Source organism: Mustelus asterias (assembly GCF_964213995.1).
Source record: "Mustelus asterias chromosome X unlocalized genomic scaffold, sMusAst1.hap1.1 SUPER_X_unloc_2, whole genome shotgun sequence".
Classification (NCBI taxonomy): domain Eukaryota; kingdom Metazoa; phylum Chordata; class Chondrichthyes; order Carcharhiniformes; family Triakidae; genus Mustelus; species Mustelus asterias.
This window is the reverse complement of record NW_027595347.1, coordinates 200,431-221,110: the sequence shown is the minus strand read 5'-3', so window position 1 is coordinate 221,110 and position 20,680 is coordinate 200,431.

The following is a 20,680-nucleotide window of genomic DNA, read 5'->3' as shown; positions in this document are numbered from 1 at the left end:
ATGTTCTTTATAATGCATGCCCTGACAATTTTCCACAATGTCAGGTCGATGCGACCTTTACTCAGAAGGAGATGCCAGGTTTTTAAGCATGAGACAATGGCAGCACCCCATGTGCAAACAGTTGATAGACTGTGAGTTCCCAAAATCCCAGAAATGTGTTGAGAATTTCTAAAGTTGTACTCCCGAGGACAGGGAATCAAGACTTCTACCTGGGGGCAGGGTACCATGCGATTGACGTTACCATGGCAATTAGATTCGGGAGGTTACGTTTTCTAAGATATTAGGACAGCTCACAAACGCAGTGGAATAGTTAGCTTCGCTGGGAGAAAGCAAACCTTGAATTCCAGCAGTAACCCTGGGAGTTTCATAGAATAATTGAATACCTACAGTACAGCCTATCGAGTCTGCACTGACAACAATTTCACCCAGGCCCTATCCCAATAACCCAACATATTTATCCAACTAATCACCCTGACACTAAACGGCAATTTTGCATTGCCAATCAGCCTATTCCGCACATCTTTAGGGTGTGGGAGGAAACTGGAACACCCGGCAGAAACCCATCCAGACACAGGGAGAATATGCAAACACCACACAGTCAGTCACCCGAGACCGGAATGGAACCTGGGTCCCTGGCACTATGAGGTGGCAGTGCTAACCACTGTGCCACTGTGCCACCTGTAGCCTTTGCCATGCTCAATGCGTTCAGTCAGTTCCTACTATGACACCGAGTTAACCAACCTCAACTGTCATGCTGGGAATCTCAAATGGAGGCCAGAATGGACTATTTGCTGGTGGTCTGGCATTGCTGAGAATTGTTTGTCATTTGCACTGAGTTGATTTCTTGCATCGTCCACGGGAATGAAAGTCTTTGCAGAGCCTTTTTGGTAGTTGCTTCACTTTTCGCCAACATTAACGACTAAAGGGGGGTCAGGGGTCTGATCGATCGGCTTATTGTCTGCCTCTTGAAAGTCGGTTCCACTAGTCTGCATACAAAGGGCATAGAATTTTCGAAGAAAAATTTGAGGTGTCGAACAGGCGAAAAAACAAAATGCGTTTTTGTTCTTTCTTTCCAGCGAAGTAAGTTAGTTCAGTTTATGGCACAGTGTGCAGTACAGAGGACATAATCTGATTCCCGGCAAGGGTCGTGCAGTCGATTTACACCCGGAATCCGGCTGCAGACTGCTGAGGGCGCCATTGCACAGGTGCCCCAATCTACCTGCATACTAAGTACATGTGTACACAGTACACTGAGAGCTCTGTCAACTTCCCTCCCCCTGGAAAGCGACCCCCACCCCATCCCAAATACAACCCCGATCGCCACCCTCCCCCCCCACCCGCCACTGATCCCCAAACGCTACCCCCTCAGATCCCCCCGATCGCCACCCCTCCAATCACCGGCACCTGATCACTGAATGCAACCCCAGATTGGCAGACCCCATTAGCCAGCCCCAACCCCCAATGCTGAATTCCTCCCTTCTCTAACCTCTGATGTACCTACTGCCCCTTCTACTTCCCTCAACATGCCTCGGCCACATCAGGCCCCACATCCATAGCACTGCACGTCACCCAGTAGACAGTGACAGTGTGCCAGGTAGGCTACACATGAGTGCCCAGTGTGCAAGGGTGCCACGCCGGCACTGCACCATGGGCCATGCCTGGCCCTGCCCCGCCCACCTGGCGGGTCCGCAATGGCCTCGGGTCCCACCAGCAAGGACATGACATCAGGGCCCCAATGTGATTAATACTGACATTAGCCCTACGTCCTTCCCAGGTGTGAGGCTGATTTGACTGTCAGAACGCGGTTGGCAATATTGGGACAGCTGAAATATCAAAGGAGAATCCAATTTTTGCCTCTCGCTCATATTTCACCCACCGCGCTACTCGGCAAGCGCATCAGTCGGAAAAATGTCTGTTTTGCATCGTCAACAGGCGTGTTTGTTTATTCAGCATGTCTGGTGTTTCTCCTTGCATGTTGTTCCCCGCTCTCCATTAAACCAGTGCCGATATCCTGGCTGGATGCCATTGTTGGAGTGAGGGATGTGCCAGAACATCAATTTACAGATTGTGGTTGAATACAGTTGATGCGTATAGTTAAAAGCAACTGAAGAACATCCCTCACTGCCAGAAAATTAGCTGTATCTAAACATTTTAACATGTTGGTCATATCATCACATACAAGAGTTTACATACACAGAATCAGAGAATTAGATAGTGCAGAAGCGGTCCTTTTAACCACCGAGTCCGCACCGACATACGAAAAAACATAACCTACTTACCTAATCTCATTCCCCAGCACTTGTCTGTGTGGAGTTTGCACATTCTCCCCTGTGTCTACGTGGGTTTCTTCCAGGTGTTCCAGTTTCTCCCAAACTTCAAAGATCTGCGGGTAAGGCGGATTGATCATGGTAAATTGCCCCTTAGTCTCCCCAGTAAGGGGATAGTATATAGGTTAGAGATATATAGGTTAGAGGGAAAGGCGTGGTTGAAAACTTGGGGTTATGGTGCAATCCTGGGTAAGAGTCAGCACAGATTCGATGGGCCAGATGTCCCCCTTCTGCACTGTGGGGAATCGATTAGTCTTTATGATCTCAACAATCATCGAATCATAGAATCATACAGCATAGAAGAGGCTATTCTGCCCTTCGAGTCTGCACTGACACATTAGAAACACCTTAATACCCACCTGATCCCATCTGCCAGCACTTGGCGCATTGCCCTGAATGTCATGATGTGCCAAGTGCTCATCCAGGTACTTTTTAAAGGATGTGAGACAACCCGCCTCCACCACCCTCCCAGGCAGCGCATTCCAGACGGTCAGCACCCTCTGACTTAAAAAAGTTATTCCTCAGATTTCTCTTAAACCTCCTGCACCGCACATTGAACCGATGCCCCCCTCATCACTGATCTTTCCGCTAAGGGGAACAGCTGCTCCTTTTCCACTCTGTCTATGCCCCTCATAATCTTGTAGACCTCGATCAGTTTGCCCTATGTTTGTTCCTATGAAATCAACTCAAGTCTCCAGCCTCTCTTCATGACTTATGTGTTACATCTCAGGCAGCGTCCACGTGAGTCCCCTTTTCACCCCCTCCAGTGCAATCAGATCCTCTGATAATTTGGCAATCAGAACTGCACACAGCACTCCAGCTGTGGCTTCATCAAAGTTCCATACAACTCGAACATGACGGTGACAGTCATGGCAGCAATAAAATTCAATGTCCTGCTTGAAACATGCAGCAGAGAAACATGACTAAAATTCATCTGTAAAAGGCACAGTATTATCACAGTATGTAGTTTTTAAAGGGGCTGCTGTTTGGGGGAATGTGTCGATGTTGAATATCTCTTGTTTTTCCAAGTATTCCCTGGACTTTCTCACTACTTTTACATGGATCCGATTATTCCTTTTTAGGCGACGATTTTAAATCCCACCTTGACCTGCTAATTGACGAACTCCCTCTTACAAAGAACCCTCCTGTGGATGTGGATATATGTGTAGTGATGCTTGGATAGTGATGTCTTCCTTGACTGTAGAAACTATTAATAATCTAATGCTTACAGTATTATAGTATAAGTGAGTATAAACTATTGCCTGGCTCCTGGTGGTTGGGTGAGGTCATGTGATGGTATGGCCTTGTTCTGCAGACAACTGCCTGCTAAGATAAGCTGAATGCAGCTGCGATCACTTGTTATCACACAAGTGTTCTGTGTTGCAGCGTCCGTGCACAGAATGTGACTGGCCAGTGAAGGTCAGCACGAGGAGTGCACAAAGTATTATTATCCTCTGATTGGTAATGGGTATATTGGGGCTATAGCTGGTAGGCTATCGGGTCGCTTGCATGCGTTAGAAAAAAAGTATTTGTATTGTACCAAAACAAAGAAGTGTGTTCAGTCTCCCCTGAGGGCTGCAAGCTTTGTTAGCCTGCATCATTAAGGAAGACTGACCCGACGTCGTAATATAATGAAATAAAGAGGTTGATTAAACACCTGGAGTGGAATCGATTTGTTGTCGAACCAAGCCTGATGGATTGTAATTTGAGATGATCACTCCTACGCTGTATGTGAAGCTGCTGGCTTCAGTCTTGGAAGAGATGGGTTATGTAGAGGTGTGGGGAACTTTGCATTCCAGGGATAAATACATTTGCTTTTGTTCCCTCCTCTGTCTCACACCAGAATTGATTTTTGTTTGTGCCAGATTTTATCCTGCAGCTGGTTGCCTCCTGTGGTAGCCTTGCAATATCTGACAACGCTCAAATGTTTGCGAATTTAGTCTCAAGGAACCCACCCTCGACCCAAGGGCTGGACGTTTGATATATATTTCTTGAAGACCATGAACTCATTTTGATTTCATTTGTTTCATTGTTGTCAAATATATTGGGATACATTGAAAAGTATTGTTGCTTGTGTGTGTTACAGGGAAAACATACCATTCGTAAAGTACATCGGGAAGAAGAAAAGGAGAGGGTGCAGAATATACTGTTATTATAGTGATCCTTACTTAAGTACAGAATCTGATGTTATTTTCCCATTAATTTACTTCCATCAGTAAGCCGCTTTTTTCTGTGGGAAATCTGGTTCTAAAGTTGTTGCAGGGATGTCAAATATCAATTAGTACCAAAAAAAGAAAATACTGGAAAATCTCAGTAGGTATGACAACATCTTTGTGGAGAGAATAGAGCCAACGTTTCGAGTCTGGATGTCCCTTCGTCAGAATCAGCTTCTCACCTGAGATTTAAACGTCAAGTATTAGGGGAGGACCTTCCTCTATGTGGCTTTGATGTTGAATCCAATCAATCCTTGTGCTAAAATCAGCCATTTGTTTTCGTAGGGATCCCATTGTGGTGATAAGTGCAATGACCCTCCTGTTATTAACTGTGGAATGTTTTGTGAGTACTTCTGCTATGTGGCCATATGGCCTGCAGAGGTTTAAATTTTAATCTGCTGAAATATCTTAAATCAAGCAAACCTGAGTTTTGGTCAAAGTTGTTTTTAATTATGCTGGAATCTCCTGTCGCCAAACTAGTCCGAAACGTATCAAAGAACACAAGGTGTTAGATCTAACAACTTGTCCCCAAACAAAAAAAGCTGACGACGTTGTTCACAGATAACTTGGAGTCAATGTTTCCGTATATGGGCATTGGAAAGTCGGCGAAATGCAGCAAAGCCTAACCACCATGGGGTCTGGAGGGGCCAGAGTATCTGTGCTGGATAAATTCGATTGGTTTGATCGAACGATGCAATCGGGTTTCTGATCAATTCATTGGCCCGTTTCCAAGGAAGTGTGGTAAGTGTGTGGAAATACCTGAGGACAAAAGCTCACAGGAAAGGGCAATATCTCGAAAGAAGAGAAAGGATGATACCATGCGACAAGGTTTCATATGCACGTGGAAATCAAACTTAAGTCAGTAAAGTAATGGACAGCAAGTATTTCTTAATGCAATGCATGTATTTACTATTGTCTAAGCATGTACAAAATAAAGGCTATTGTGTTTCAATATCTAAAATCGGCTGTGTCTTTACTTGCTTGTAGAGATTAAAACACACATGCTTGTTCAACAGCCCTTTCTCGGGTTTAAGGTACCTTTGATTTCCCACAGGTCTTAACGACAAGGGTTTGGGTATCAGGGGTGCATAGAAAATAGTATCAGAAGTAGGCTATTCGACCATTCGAGCGTGCTCCGCCATTCATTATGCTCTTGGCTGATCATCAAATTCAATACCCTGGCTCTGTCTTCCCACCATATCCCTTGGTACCTTTAGCCCCAAGAGCTATCTCTAATTTCGTCTTGAAATCATACACTGGTTTGGCCTCAACTACTTTCAGTGATGTTGAACTCCACACATTCACCACCCTCAGGGAAAAGAAATTTCTCCTCATTGCAGGCCTAAACTTTTACCACTTATTCTCAAACTATGCCCCCGAGTTCTGGAATCCTCCACCATCAGGAACGTTCTTTCTGAATCAATCTTTTCCAACACTGTTAGAATTTTTGAAGTTTCTATGAGATCCCCTTTTCCTCTTCTAAACTCAAATGAATATAATTCTAACCAACTTAGCCTCTCCTCATATGACTGACCTGACATCCCAGGAATCATCCGAGTAAACATTTGCTGCACTTCCTCAATAGCAATGATGGCCTTCCTCAGATAAGGACACCATAACTGCAGTCAATACTCCAGGTGTGGCCTCAGCAACGCTCTATAAAATTGCACTGAAACATCGCTGTTCCTAGACTGAAATCCTCTCGCTATGAAGGCCGTCATAATATTTGCCTTCTTTATTACGTGCTGTACCAGTGCGCTTCCTTTCAGTGACCGATAAATGAGGACTCCAAGGTGTTGCTGGGTACTCACCCCTCTCGGGATTTATACCGATTCAGGTAATAATCTGTCTTCCTATCATTACTGCCCAGGGGGAGGCGGTGGTATTGCCAATGGTTTAGAAAGTCAGAGACCCAGGGATATCCATCTGGGGATTGGGTTCGAGACCACGCCCCCGCCATCAACACCCACCTCCCAACACACACATACACATGCATGCACACATTGAAGCTGGTATAATTTGAATTTTATAACAATCTGGAATTAAAATTTTATTGAGAACCATGAACCCACGGTTGATTGGCATAGAAAAAAAAACTTATGGTTCTCTTTTAGGGAAGGAAATCTGTCGGTCTCTCCTCGCTTGCCCTACATGTGACTCGCCGTGACTTTCTTAACACTTAAGTTCTGGAGATACATTGTCCCAACAAAAGAGTTGTGGTAGGGGGTCGGAGCAGGACCGTAACAAGAAATGTTCCACTTAGTCTGTAAAGAGACGGGCATAACTGTGAGCCATGGAGGCACCCATAGTCACACATTTTAATTGGCGGAACTGAGATGAGTTAAAGGGGAAATTGTTTCAGGAGGGAAGATGTCCAGCCAGACGGAGGAGAGTGGTGGTGGATGGAGATTGTTCAGGCGTCTGGTCGAGGAACAAGTGTTGAGGCCATCCTAGTAGGGAAAGAAGGTGTAGATGGATTGGACATTCATGTTGAAGAGGAGGCGATTGGGGCCAGTGAATTGGAAGTTGTTGATGTGGCTAGGACATCAGAGGAATCATGCATCTAGGTGGGAAGGGACTGGACAAGAGGGCAGATAATGGAGTCAAGCTAGGGGGAAGTGCGTTCAGTGGGTCAGGGATAGTTTGACACGATGGGCCTACCGGGGAAGCCCTGTTCGTGGATTTTGGAAAAATTGTTCTGTTGAAGTATCATCCAGACTCAAAATGCCGGCTCGATTCTCTCTTCACAGATTCTGTCAGACCTGCTCAGAGTTTCCAGCATTTTCTGTTTTGGTTAACACTTAAAAAGCTAAACTGGGATGGGCAATAAATGCTGACCCAACCATCAACGTCCACACCTCATCGATCAATGAGAAATAAATGCCAGTGTCCGCCTCCGGCAAAACACAAAGTTGAGCATCCACAAAAACGTGCATTTAATTGGCCCCTTACCCGATCACAAATCATGCTTCCTTGTCTGAGGAACGCTTCCATAGACTGAAATGTTTTCCTTTTATTAATTCCTGGGACATGGGCGTCATTGGCTGGCCAGCATTTATTGCCCATTCCCAGTTGCCCAAGGACAGTTGAGAGTTGAGAGTCAACCACATTGCTGTGGCTCTGAAGTCACGTGTAGGACAGACCAGGTAAGGACGGCACACTTCCTTTCCTAAAGGATATTCGTGAACAAGATGTTTTTTTCCGATAATCGACAATGGTTTAATGGTCATCACTATTTGATTTGATTTGATTTATTATTGTCACATGGATTAGTATACAGTGAAAATTATGGTTTTCTGTGCGCCATACAGGCAAAGCACCCCGTTCATAAAGAAGGAAAGGAGAGAGTGCAGAATGCAATGTTACAGTCATAGCTGGGGTGTAGAGAAAGATCAACTCCATGCGAGGTAAAAGTCTGATGGCATCAGGGAAGAAGTTGTTCTTGAGTCAGTTGGTCCGTGACCTCAGACTTTGCATCTTTTTTCTGATGGAAGAAAGCATGTCCGGGATGCGTGGGAGCTTTGAGGCAGCGGGAAGTATAGACGGAGTCAATGGATGAGAGGTTCGTTGGTGTGATGCTTCTGTAGATTCTTAATGCCGGATTAGTTTTATTGAATTCAGATTCCACCATCTGCCCTGGTGGGCATCGAATCCGGGTCCCCAGATCATTAGCTGAGCTTTGGGATTAATAATGTAGCGATAATACACTCGGTCATTGCCTCCCCTTACCTCTGTGCAATAATATGGGGATATGCAACCCACCTGAACAAAATAAAATTTGACAATAGAGTTCATCATGCCAGAGTGGTTGAATAACAGTTAATTGGCAAACAAACAGGGCGATTTAGTAAGAGGGCAGAACTGAGGGAGATGAATATTAGTAGAGAAATGTTGCCAGGAAAATTGATGGGATTGATGGCAGATAAATCCCCAGGGCCTGATAATCTACATCACAGAGTACTTAAGGAAATGGCTTTAGAAATACTGGATGAATTGGTGGTCATCTTCCAGGATTCCATAGACTTGGGAACAGTCCCAGCAGATTTTAGGGTAGCTAAGGTCACTCCAATATTCGCGATGGGAGGTAGAGAGAAGACAGGCAATTATAGACAATGAAGCTTAACATGAGTAGAGCAGAAAAGTCTCGAATCCATTATCATGGACTAAATAGCGGAACATTTAGAAAGCAGTGGCAGGATCAGACAGACTCAGCGTGGATTTATGGAGAGATAATGCTTGACAAACCTGTTGGAATTCTTTGAAAATGTAACTCGTCGAGTTGACAAGGGGGAGCTAGTCGATGCACTACATTTGGACTTTCAGAAAACGTTTGACAAAGTCCCGCATCAGAGTTTATCATGCAAGATTAAAGCGCATGGGATTGGGGGAAGTGAATTGAGAGGGATAGAAAACTGGTTGGCAGAGAGGAAACAAAGACTCGGAATTAATGGGTCCTTTTCAAACTGGCAGGCAGTAATTAGTGGGGTGCCACAGGAATCGGTACTGGGACCCCAGCTATTCACAATATATATTAATGGTTTGGATGAGGGAACAAAATGTAAAATCTCAAAGTTTACAGATGATACCAAGTTGGGTGGGAGGGTGAACTGTGATGATGATTCAGAGATCCTTCAGAATGATCTGGACAGGTTCGCTGAATGGGCAAAGCAATGGCAGATACATTATAATTTGGAGAAATGTGAGGTTATACACTTTGGAAGCAAAAACCTGAAGGCAGGTTACTACCTGAATGGTTGTAAATTGGGAGAGGGAAGTGTGCAGTTGGACCTGCGTGTCCTTGTTCACCAGTCGCTGAATGTAAGCATGCAGGTGTGCAGGGGGTAAATAAGGCAAATGGTATCTTGGTCTTCATTGCGAGAGATTTCAAGTACAGGAGCAGGGATGTGTTGGGATGTGCAGGGATTACCAATTATACACGGTCTTGGTGAGGCCACACCTGGAGTTCTGTGTGCACATTTGGTCTTCTTTTTTGAGGACCGATGTTCTTGCTCTCAAGGGAGTGCAGAGAAGGTTTACCAGACTGATTCCGGGGATGGTGGGACTGATTTATGACGAGAGATTAACTAGGTTAGGATTGTTTTTGCTGGAGTCCAGATAAATGAGGGGTGATGTCATGGAGACTTATAAAATTCTAACAGGACCAGAAATGGTACATGCAGGGAAGATGTTCCCGATGGTGGGTGGGTCCAGTATCATTGGTCACAGTCTGAGGATTCAGGGTAGAGCATTTAGAATGGAGATGAGGAGACATTTCTTCACCCAAAGAGTGGTGAGCCTTTGGAATTCATTGCCACAGGAAGTAGTTGATGCCAAAATATTTTATGTATTCAAGAGGCGGCTAGATACAGCGCTGGGGCGAATGGAATCAGAGGTTATGGGGAAAACGCAGGGTCAGTCTATTGAGTTGGACGATCAGCAATGATCGTCATGAATGGCGGAGCACGCTCGAAGAGCCAAATGACCTCCTGCTGTTCCTTTCTTCTGTTTCTATGTTTCTCTGAGTGACGTGAGAAAAGTTAAAGGGGAAATTGTTTCAGGAGGGAATTACAATGCGTGTTGTTCGAGAATAAATTACAAGTTAATCCTTTCGAATTACATTCAGCATTCACTTTCAAAGTGGAACTGGACAGAAAAACATGAAAGAAAAACGTTTCACAGAGTTAGAGGAAGAGAGAATGTACATAGATCCAATTGGGTAGTACTTGAAAAGTGCCAACATCTGATAACAAAGCAATAACCTCCTTGCCTCTATTCTATTGTTCGTTGATTTCATTGATCGTACCGATAAGACAATGTTTCTTTCAAAAAAGAGTATTTTTCTCACAACTTGTCTGACTGATAGGTGAGGCAGAATCACAAAGGAACTTCCAGACTTGGAGTAGGCCACGTGTTGGGACCAACATGCAATAAGATCATGCCTGATCAAATTGAATTGGAGAGTTTGATTAGGCTGGAGTAATAGTGAGTTCTCAATACAATAGCGAGGCTGTAGAAGAAGATTATTCACCAATAGAGTCTGTAGAGACGTTGCAACAAAGCATCTTTCCCAGACGAGAGACCCAGGGTGGCACGGTGGCACAGTGGTTAGCACTGCTGCCTCATAGTTCCAGGGACCTGGGTTCGACTCCTGGCTTCGGTCACTGTCCGTGTGGAGTTTGCACATTCTCTCTGTGTCTGCGTGGGTTTCCTCCGGGTGCTCTTGTTTTCTCCCACACTCCCAAGATGTACAGGTTAGTTTGATTGGTCATGCTAAACTGCCCCTTAATGTCCCAGGGTGTGTAAGTTTGTGGGATAAATATAGAGGTTTACAACATGGAAACAGGCCCTTCGCCCCAACTTGTCCATGCCACCCTTTTTTTCAAACCCCGAAGCGAGTCCCAATTGCCCACATTTGGCCCATATCCCTCTATACCCATCTTACCCATGTAACAGTCTAAATGCTTTCTAAAAGACAAAATTATACCCCCCTCTACTACTACCCCTGGCAGCTTGTTCCAGACACTCACCACCCTCTGAGTTCAAAACTTGCCCCTCTGGAAACTTTTGTATCTCTCCCCTCTCACCTTTAACCTATGCCCTCTAGTTTTAGACTCCCCTATCTTTGGGAGAAGACATAGACTATCGAGCTGATCTATGCCTCCTCATTATTTCATAGACCTCTATAAGGTCACCCCTCAGCCTTCTACGCGCCCAAGAAAAGGTCCCAGTCTATCCAGCCTCTCCTTATAACTCAAACCATCAAGTCCCGGTAGCATCCTAGTAAATCTTTTCTGCACTCTTTCTTGTTTAATAATATCCTTTCTATAAGAGGGTAACCAGAACTGTACACAGTACTCCAAGTGTAGCCTTAGCAATGTATTGTACAACTTCAACAAGACGTCCCAATTAATGTACTCAATGTTCTGACCAATGAAACCAAGCATTTTGAATGCCTTCTTCACCACTCTGTCCACCTGTGACTCCACGTTCAACGAGCTTTGAACATGTACCCCTAGATCTCTTTGTTCTGTAACTCTCCCCAATGCCCTACCATTAACCGAGTAAGTCCTGCCTTGGTTCAATCTACCAAAATGCATCACCTCGCATTTATCTAAATTAAACTCCATCTGCCAATCGCCAGCCCATTGGCCCAATTGATCAAGATCCCGTTGCAAGCCGAGATATCCTTCTTCACTGTACACTATGCCACCAATCTTGGTGTCATCTAAAAATTTACTAACGATGCCTCCTATATTCTCATCCAAATCATTAATATAAATGACAAGTATCACTGATCCCTGAGGCACACTGCTGGTCACAGACCTCCAGTTTGAAAAACAACTCTCTACAACCAGCCTCTGGCTTCTGTCATCAAGTCAATTTTGTTTCCATTTAGCTACCTCACCCTGGATCCCCTGAGATTTAACCTTATGCAACAATCTATCATGCGTACCTTTTCAAAGGCCTTGCTAAAGTTCATGCAGACAACATCAAATGCACTGCTCTCATCTACCTTCTTGGTTACCCCTTCATAAAAACACAATCAAATTGTGAGACATGATTTTCCACTCACGAAGCCACGCTGACTGTCCCTAATCAGTCTTTGTATCTCTAAAATGCCTGTAGATCCTGTCTCTCAAAATACCTTCCAATAACGTATGATGTGAAGCTCACTGGCCTGTAGCTCCCAGGCGTTTCCCTGCAGCCCTTTTTAAACAAAGGCACAACATTTGCCACCCTCCAATCTTCAGGCACCTCACCTGTGACTATCAATGATTCAAATATCTCTGCTCGAGGACCCGCAATTTCCTCCCGAGCCTCCCACAATGTCTTTGGATACACTTCATCAGGTCCCAGCAATTTATCTACCTTGATACACTTTAAGACTTTCAGCACCTCCTTCTCTGTTATATGTACACTTCCCAAGACATTACTATTTATTTCCCCAAGTTCCCTAACATCCATGCTTTTCTCAACAGTAAATACTGATGAGATATATTCATTTAGGATCTCACCCATCTCTTGTGGATCCGCACATAGATGACCTTGTTGATCCTTTAGAGGCCCTACACTCTCCCTTGTTACTCTTTTGCCCTGCATGTATTTGTCGAAGCTCATTGGATTCTCCTTTGCCTTATCTGCCAAAACAATCTTGTGTCCCCTTTTTGCCCTCCTGATTTCTCTCTTAACTCTACTCCTGCACCCCCTATACTCTTCAAAGTATTCCCTTGATCCCAGCTGTCTATGCAGGTCATGTGCCTCCTCCTTCTTCTTGACCAGGGCCTCAATATCCCGAGTCATCCAGGGTTCCCTCCTTCTGCAAGCCTTACCCTTCAATCTAAGAGGAATGTGCTTATCCTGAACCCTGGTTAACACACGTTTGAAAGCATGCCACTTACCAGACGTCCCTTTGCCTTCCCACAGACTCCCCCAAATAACATTTGAAATTTCCTGCCTGATACCATCAAAATTGGTCTTGCCCCAATTTAGAATTTTAACTTTTGGGACAGACCTATCATTCTCCATAGCTATCATAAAACTAATAGAATTATGGTCACTGGTCCCAAAGTGATCCCTCACTAACACTTCTGTCACCTCCCCTTCCTTATTTCCCAAGAGGAGGTCAAGCTTTACCCCCTCCCTAGTCGGGCCATCCACAAACTGAATGAGAAATTCTTCCTGAATACACTCAACAAATTTCTGTCCATCCAACCCTCTAATACTATGGCTGTCCCAGTCAATGTTCAGGAAGTTAAAATCTATCACCACCCTATTTTTCTTGGAGCTATCTGTAACCTCCTTACATATTTGCTCCTCAATTTTCCACCGACTATTTGGGGGCCTATAGTACAAACCTATTAAAGTGATCTCCCCCTTCTTATTTCTCAGTTATACCCAGATAGACTCAGTGGCCGAACCGTCGGATATATCCCCTCTCAGTACTGCCGTGATGTTTTCCCTCATCAAAAGTGCAACTCCTCCTCCTCTCCTACCTCCTGTTCTATCTTTCCTACAGCACCTGTATCCTGGAACATTGAAGTGCCAGTCCTGTCCCTCCCTCAGCCATGTTTCAGTAATTGCTATTATATCCCACCCCCACGTACCCACGCATGCCTTGAGTTCATCTGACTTGCCCGTGGGGTGGGGTGACGGGGATAGGGCCTGGGTGGGATTGTTGTCGGTGCAGACACGATGGGTCGAATGGCCTCCTTCTGCACTGTAGGGTTTCTGTGATTTCTATGAACCCCCTTCTCTTGTTTGGATCGCTCAGCTTATGGTTCCGGCAGCTTGACATTAACTCAAAGGTTGGGGTTTGGTGATGATTCCATGTCACTGTCTTTATCACTCAAGTCCTCTCTGATTTTCTCTATCAATCTCTTTCTATGATACATCTTGGAATAAATGTAAAATATTTCAACATTTGCCTTTATTTTAATCAATTATTTTCTCTCTCCCTTTCTCCAGAAATTTTAGATTCGAAGACTGCAATGTGACTCACAATCCTTGGACAAGGGCTTTTCTCCACGGGAGAATTGATGTCCTGCTTCATCATCTTCAACCACGTGAGTTCTCTTTTTATTACCCTCGTGCAACTTTAATTTTACTTTCAGTTCCTCGTGTAAACCAGTTCCTGTTAGATTGTGAGGGTGTTCCTGGAGTTTGTTATTCTCGGGCTACAATGGCTTGACATTGCAATTAATCACAATCATGTTAATCCTTGACAAGGGTGACAAATAGAAAATTAACTATCTGTAATAGAAAGCTGTCTAACGGTTTGTTTTGATTCCAAAATAACAGGCGGGGGACACAGAGCAATGAAGCAATATTAAAAAAGATTCCTAGAGGCCATTAGAGTTCAGTTTTCCGAAGCTCAGAGAAACCATTTTTCTCCCCCATTTCCGAATTTCTTCCCCATTCTGTCTCTCCTCGCCCCCAACTTTTCCGTGTTTTTTCCAGATTCCCTATTCCATCTGTCTCTCTTGCCATTCTGCTCTCCTGCTTCATACATCTTCCTCTTTTCTTCCCTTATCTATCTCGACAGCCCATTACTCTCTCTTTGAAGCTTGCCCCCCCCCCCCCCACCCCCCCCCCCCCCCCCTCGCACCCCCCATCTCCAGATTTCTCTCCCATTTCTCTCATTCGATTCTTCTCTCTCTCACACACACTTTCTCTGCACATATCTGTCTACCTCTCTCCGGCACTTCTATCTCTCTCCCTCTCTTCAGCTTTCTTTGTTTGTTTTATATCTTAAATCAACAAAATCTTTCCAAAAGCAGCAATGTATTTTGTCGTTAGCGTAAACAGCGAGACAGAAATACTTCATCAATCATTTCAACACAGAGTAGATGAAAGAAAAAAGAAACAGAGATATGGACAGACATATCGAGTGAGAAAGGGGGATGGGGAACGAGGGAGACAGGGAGAAGGACCTTGGTGGGAACATCCATCTTTACCCTGCCTAAATGAGACAGGAACAGAGGGAGAAAAGCAAGGGTTAGACGGTCAAACAGAAACAGAGGGAAAAAAAAGGAGTGAAGGGTCAAAACAGAGGTGGTGATGGAGAGAGGGGAGGTGTGGGAGAGGGAGAGAGACAGGGTGTGAGGGTCTCCAGTGTGTAATGAATGGCTGTAGCTCCACTCACATCCTCTCAGTGTTTTTGAATTGTGGAGCGACATGAGAGGGAGCTGTTAAAACGTGTCCCACAGGAGTAAGCAGCCTCTTCCCAAGCTCAAAGAGGGAGTTGAGCAGCTTCTGGAGACAGGGATTCTGGAGATGGCATCTCCACATCATGACAGGGAGGGCGACAGGGGGTGGGCAGGGGGAGGAGGGAATGACATTTTGATTCAGTTTTAGGATATTCTCTTTGTGGATCTCGCTCGCTCCACTCCATTATTTTTTTATCATTCTGATTGAAAGAAAATGAGGCAGAGAGAAAGAATGTGAAAAACAGAGGTGGAGAGGTAATTTGTGTGTGTGGCTTCCAACATGGCAGCAAATGCATGAGAAAGAGATGGAGAGAGACAGTGAGAGGGAGAGAGGAAACGGGGGAGATGGGAACAACTAGAGGTGGTGGGTTAGACACAGGCTGTTAGTGGGAGGGGGGTTTTAATGAGGGAAACGCTCTCTATTTTAAATCTGAGTGTCGTGTTCGCGTGTGTCGCAGTCTCTGTCTCATTCTCTCTCTCTCTCTGTCTCTGTCTGTCTCATTCTCTCTCTCTCTCTACGAAGGCCAATAGATATATTGCTGAATAAAAAAAGGGATATGGGGAACAGTTGGGGAGGTGGATTTGAGACCAGGGAGAGATAAGCCATGATCTGATTGAATTGCAGAGGAGGTTCAAAGAGTTGAATTTGCCTATTTCTGCTCCTAATTCCTTTGTTCATATGTTCTACTGTTGCTTCACCAAAGTTCTACACAACGCCAGCATGATTTCACTGCTTTTGTAATTTATACCACTATTGAAAAAGGCAATTGTCCCATATACCTTTTTCATCACACTGCTAACATATCCTTCTCCTTTCAGAGATTTGTGGAGAAACACGCCAAGGTGCCATTGTTCCGAGGCATGGTACATTGGGGAAACCATGCAGACGCTACGACAACGGATGAATGAACACCGCTCAACAATCACCAGGCAAGACTGTTCTCTTCCTGTGGGGGAGCACTTCAGCAGTCACGGGCATTCCGCCTCTGATCTTCAGGTAAGCGTTCTCCACGGCGGCTTTCACGACACACGACAGCGCAGAGTCACTGAGCAGAAACTGATAGCCAAGTTCCGCACACATGAGGACGGCCTAAACCGGGATGTTGGATTTATGTCACAATATGAGTAACCCCCACAGCTTGCCTCCTGGACTTGCAGGCTGTCCTGTCTGGAGACAATACACATCTCTTTAACCTGTGTTTAATGCTCCCTCCACCCACATTGTCTGTATCTTTAAGATCTGGTTGGCTGTCGGGATTCGCATTCTGATCAGTATTCGTTTACTTGATTTTGTGTCTCTGTGCCCTGTTTGAGAGCACATTTCCAGTCCATCTGACGAAGGAGAAGCGCTCCGAAAGCTAATGGTATTTGCTACCAAATAAACCTGTCGGACTTAAACCTGGTGTTGTTAAAACTCTTACTGTGTTCACCCCAGTCCAACGCCGGCATCTCCACATCATTGATCAGGCTACCCAGATGATCAGTGAGTGGCAATGCACTGACGCCGCCAAGAGACAGCGTATAGTGGAGAGTTTAAAAGGGCCTGCTGCTGACATCGTCCGATTTTTGAAAGTTAGCATTCCCACTGCTACGGCCACCAATTATTTATCTGCTCTGGACACAGCGTATGGCACCACAGAGAGTGGAGCCGACATCTTGGCCACGTTCAGACACAGATACCAGGATGAAGGAGAAAAACTCTCTGCTTTTCTATATCGTCTTGACAAACTTCTCCATCGTGCTCTTCTTAAGGGAGGAATTACGGCTGCAGACATGAATCGAGCTCGGATGGAACAGCTGGTCAAGGGTGCACTCACTCGAGACATGGTTGCTCTGCGTGCAAGGATGAGCCACACCCTGGACAAACCCCCTTCCTTCTTCCAGCTGATGCGGGAGGTAAGAGAGGAAGAAAATTGGATTAGCGCCAGAGAAGGGGTGAAAGCTACTGCTACCGCAGCCACCGCCAGTGTACCGCAGTCCTCAGCTACGTCTGAGTTGAACAGCCTACGAAATGTGGTCAGGGAACTGACTTCTCAGGTGGCCAGACTGTTGAGCGCCGTTCCAGTTACCCCTCCATCTGAAAGTACGACAGCAAGGACTGGGTCCGTACAGCAAGCGCCAGAAGCTACTGTTAGGGACGTGTCGCCCCGAGTGAAAATGTCCAAACCACTGCCGGCAGGAATCGTTTGCTACAGGTGTGGGCAAGATGGGCATACAAGGAGAGAGTGCAAAGAACTCGAGGATCTGAGGAGAGTGAATCAGAAGCTGATCAAAGCAAGCAGACAGCAGGGAAACTTCTCAGGAGCCATGTGAAGGAACGGTGCTTGGTTCCGTGTGAAATACGTTCCACCCACTGTCCACCCCCAGCGAAGCAAGGCTCAAAACAGTTACCTGCAGGCTTAGTGGGGCGCATCTCTGATGTACCTGTGCAAATAGAAGGAGTTTATGCAAGAGCTTTGCATGACAGTGGCTCCCAAGTAACCATTTTGTATCGCAACTTCTATGACCCCTACCTGAAACACTTACCTCTCCAGCCTCTTGAAGGCCTGGAAATATGGGGTTTCAGCTCTAACCAATACCCATATGATGGCCACCTGTCCATACAACTCGAATTTACTGCCACTGTAACCGGAGTGCCGCAGGCAGTTGACACTTTGGCCTTAGTATGTCATATACATGGACACTTTGGCCTTAGTATGTCATATACATGGATTTTAGTAAGGCGTTTGATAAGGTCCCCCATGGTCGGCTATTGATGAAAGTGAGGAGGTGTGGGATTGAGGGAAAGTTGGCCGATTGGATAGGTAACTGGCTGTCTGATCGAAGACAGAGGGTGGTGGTGGATGGAAAATTTTCGGATTGGAGGCAGATTGCTCGCGGAGTGCCACAGGGATCAGTGCTTGGTCCTCTGCTCTTTGTGATTTTTATGAATGACTGAGAGGAGTGGCTGAAGTGTGGATCAGTAAATTTGCTGATGACACCAAGATTGGTGGAGTAGTGGATGAGGTGGAGGGCTGTTGTAGGCTGCAAAGAGACATAGATAGGATGCAAAGCTGGGCTGAAAAATGGCAAATGGAGTTTAACCCTGATAAATGTGAGGTGATTCATTTTGGTAGGGCTAATTTAAATGTGGATTAAAGGATCAAAGGTAGGGTTCTGAAGACTGTGGAGGAAAAGAGAGATCTTGGGGTCCATATCCACAGATCTCTCAAGGTTGCCACTCAAGTGGATAGAGCTGTGAAGAAGGCCTATAGTGTGTTAACTTTTATGAACAGGGGGTTGGGGTTTAAGAGCCTTGGGGCTATGGTGCAACTGTACAGGACCTTGGTGAGACCACATTTGGAGTATTGTTTGCAGTTCTGGTCACCTCACTATAAGAAGGATGTGGAAGCACTGGAAAGAGTGCAGAGGAGATTTACCAGGATGCTGCCTGGTTTGGAGGGTAGGTCTTATGAGGAAAGGTTGAGGGAGCTAGGGCTGTTCTCTCTGGAGCAGAGGAGGCTGAGGGGAGACTTAATAGAGGTTTATAAAATGATGAAGGGGATAGATCGAGTGAACGTTCAAAGACTATTTCCTCGGGTGGATGGAGCTATTACAAGGGGGCATAACTATAGGGTTCATGGTGGGAGATATAGGAAGGATATCAGAGGTAGGTTCTTAATGCAGAGAGTGGTTGGGGTGTGGAATGGACTGCCTGCAGTGATAGTGGAGTCAGACACTTTAGGAACATTTAAGCGGTTATTGGATAGGCACATGGAGCACACCAGGATGATAGGGAGTGGGATAGCTTGATCTTGGTTTCAGATAAAGCTCGGCACAACATCGTGGGCCGAATGGCCTGTTCTGTGCTGTACTGTTCTATGTTCTATGTCCTAACCCTGTGAAAGATGACAACATTGCCATGCTGGTGGGGACAAATACCCGGCTGGTGAGAAGGTTGGTGAAGTCCGGTAAAGAACAGGCAGGGGAACGCTTCTTGGGTACTTTGACCATACACCCCGTCCTCCGAGAAGCTTATGAGACACTCACCCAGTCTGAAACCACAGAAGGGTTAGACAAGCATGGTACTGTGTGGTTTACCCAGCACAAGCCAATCACCTTGCAACCAGGACAAGTGTTTAAAGTCACTGGCCTCCCAAAGTTTCCTGGTGATTTCACAGACCAGCTCGCACTGATAGATCAGCCTATTGACACTTTTCCCCCTGAAGAGTTGTGGGTGAGGCCTGAGGTTCATCCTACATCAGTTCTTTCCAGCAGACGAATTACTGTGACTGTGAAGAACCTTGTCATCCAGAGAAATCTCCTTGAAACGTGGGACTCCATTAGCCCACATTTTTCCAGTCGCCCCTGTTCGTCTGCCGAGGGCACAGTGTGCAGATGAAGCTGCAATCGAACTGACCCCTTCATCTTTTGATTTTGGAGCCTCTCCTTTGCCAGGGGAGGCAAAAAGGCGTCTCTGTGAGAAAATGATGGAGAGGAAGGAGGTCTTCTCCCAGCACGAGTGGGATGGAGGTTGTTCTAAAAGTACCAGACATGAAATAAGACTGAAGGATGCAAGGCCCTTCCGAGAGAGGTCACGTCGCTTGTCGCCTGCTGACTTTGAGGATGTGCGCCAACACCTACAGGAACTACGGAACCATGGCATCATCTCTGAATCGCATAGCCCCTACGCATCACCAATGGTAGTCGTACGCAAGAAGTCAGGGAAGGTACAAATGTGCGTGGACTACCGAACCCTTAACCTTCGAACAATACCGGGCCAGTACACTGTCCCAAGGATAGAAGACGCTCTTCACTGCCTGTCTGGGAGTAAATGGTTCACAGTCCTCGACCTGTGGAGCGGGTACTATCAAATACCCATGAGTGAGGCTGACAAGGAGAAGACCGCTTTTATCTGCCCGTTGGGTTTTTATCAGTTCGAACGCATGCCTCAGGGAATTTCCGGAGCACCGGCCACTTTTCAGAGAGTCATGGAACATACTGTCGGCGACATGAACTTTCTGGAGGTGTTGGTGTACCTGGATGACCTCATTGTGTTTGGACGAACCCTCGAAGAACACGAGGAGCTGTTGCTCAAAGTGTTCGACCGGCTACTAGAAGAAGGTCTGAAGCTGTTGCTTGACAAGTGCCAGTTTGGCAGGACCTCTGTCACCTACGTCGGACATGTAGCGTAGCAGGACGTAATAGCGACGGACCCATCCAAGATGGAGGCTGTTGTCTCTTGGCCGAGACCCCAAACTGTGACAGAGCTCAGATCCTTCCTTGGATTTTGTGGCTACTATCGCTGCTTTGTCAAGGACTTCTCCAAACTCTGCCGTCCCCTCAACGGACTCCTTCAAGGATATCCTCCCCGTCCCCGCTCCAAGGGGAGTCAGATGGCAAACTCAGCTGACAAGACTTACTTCCAGCCTTCTGAACCCTTTGGCTCTCGGTG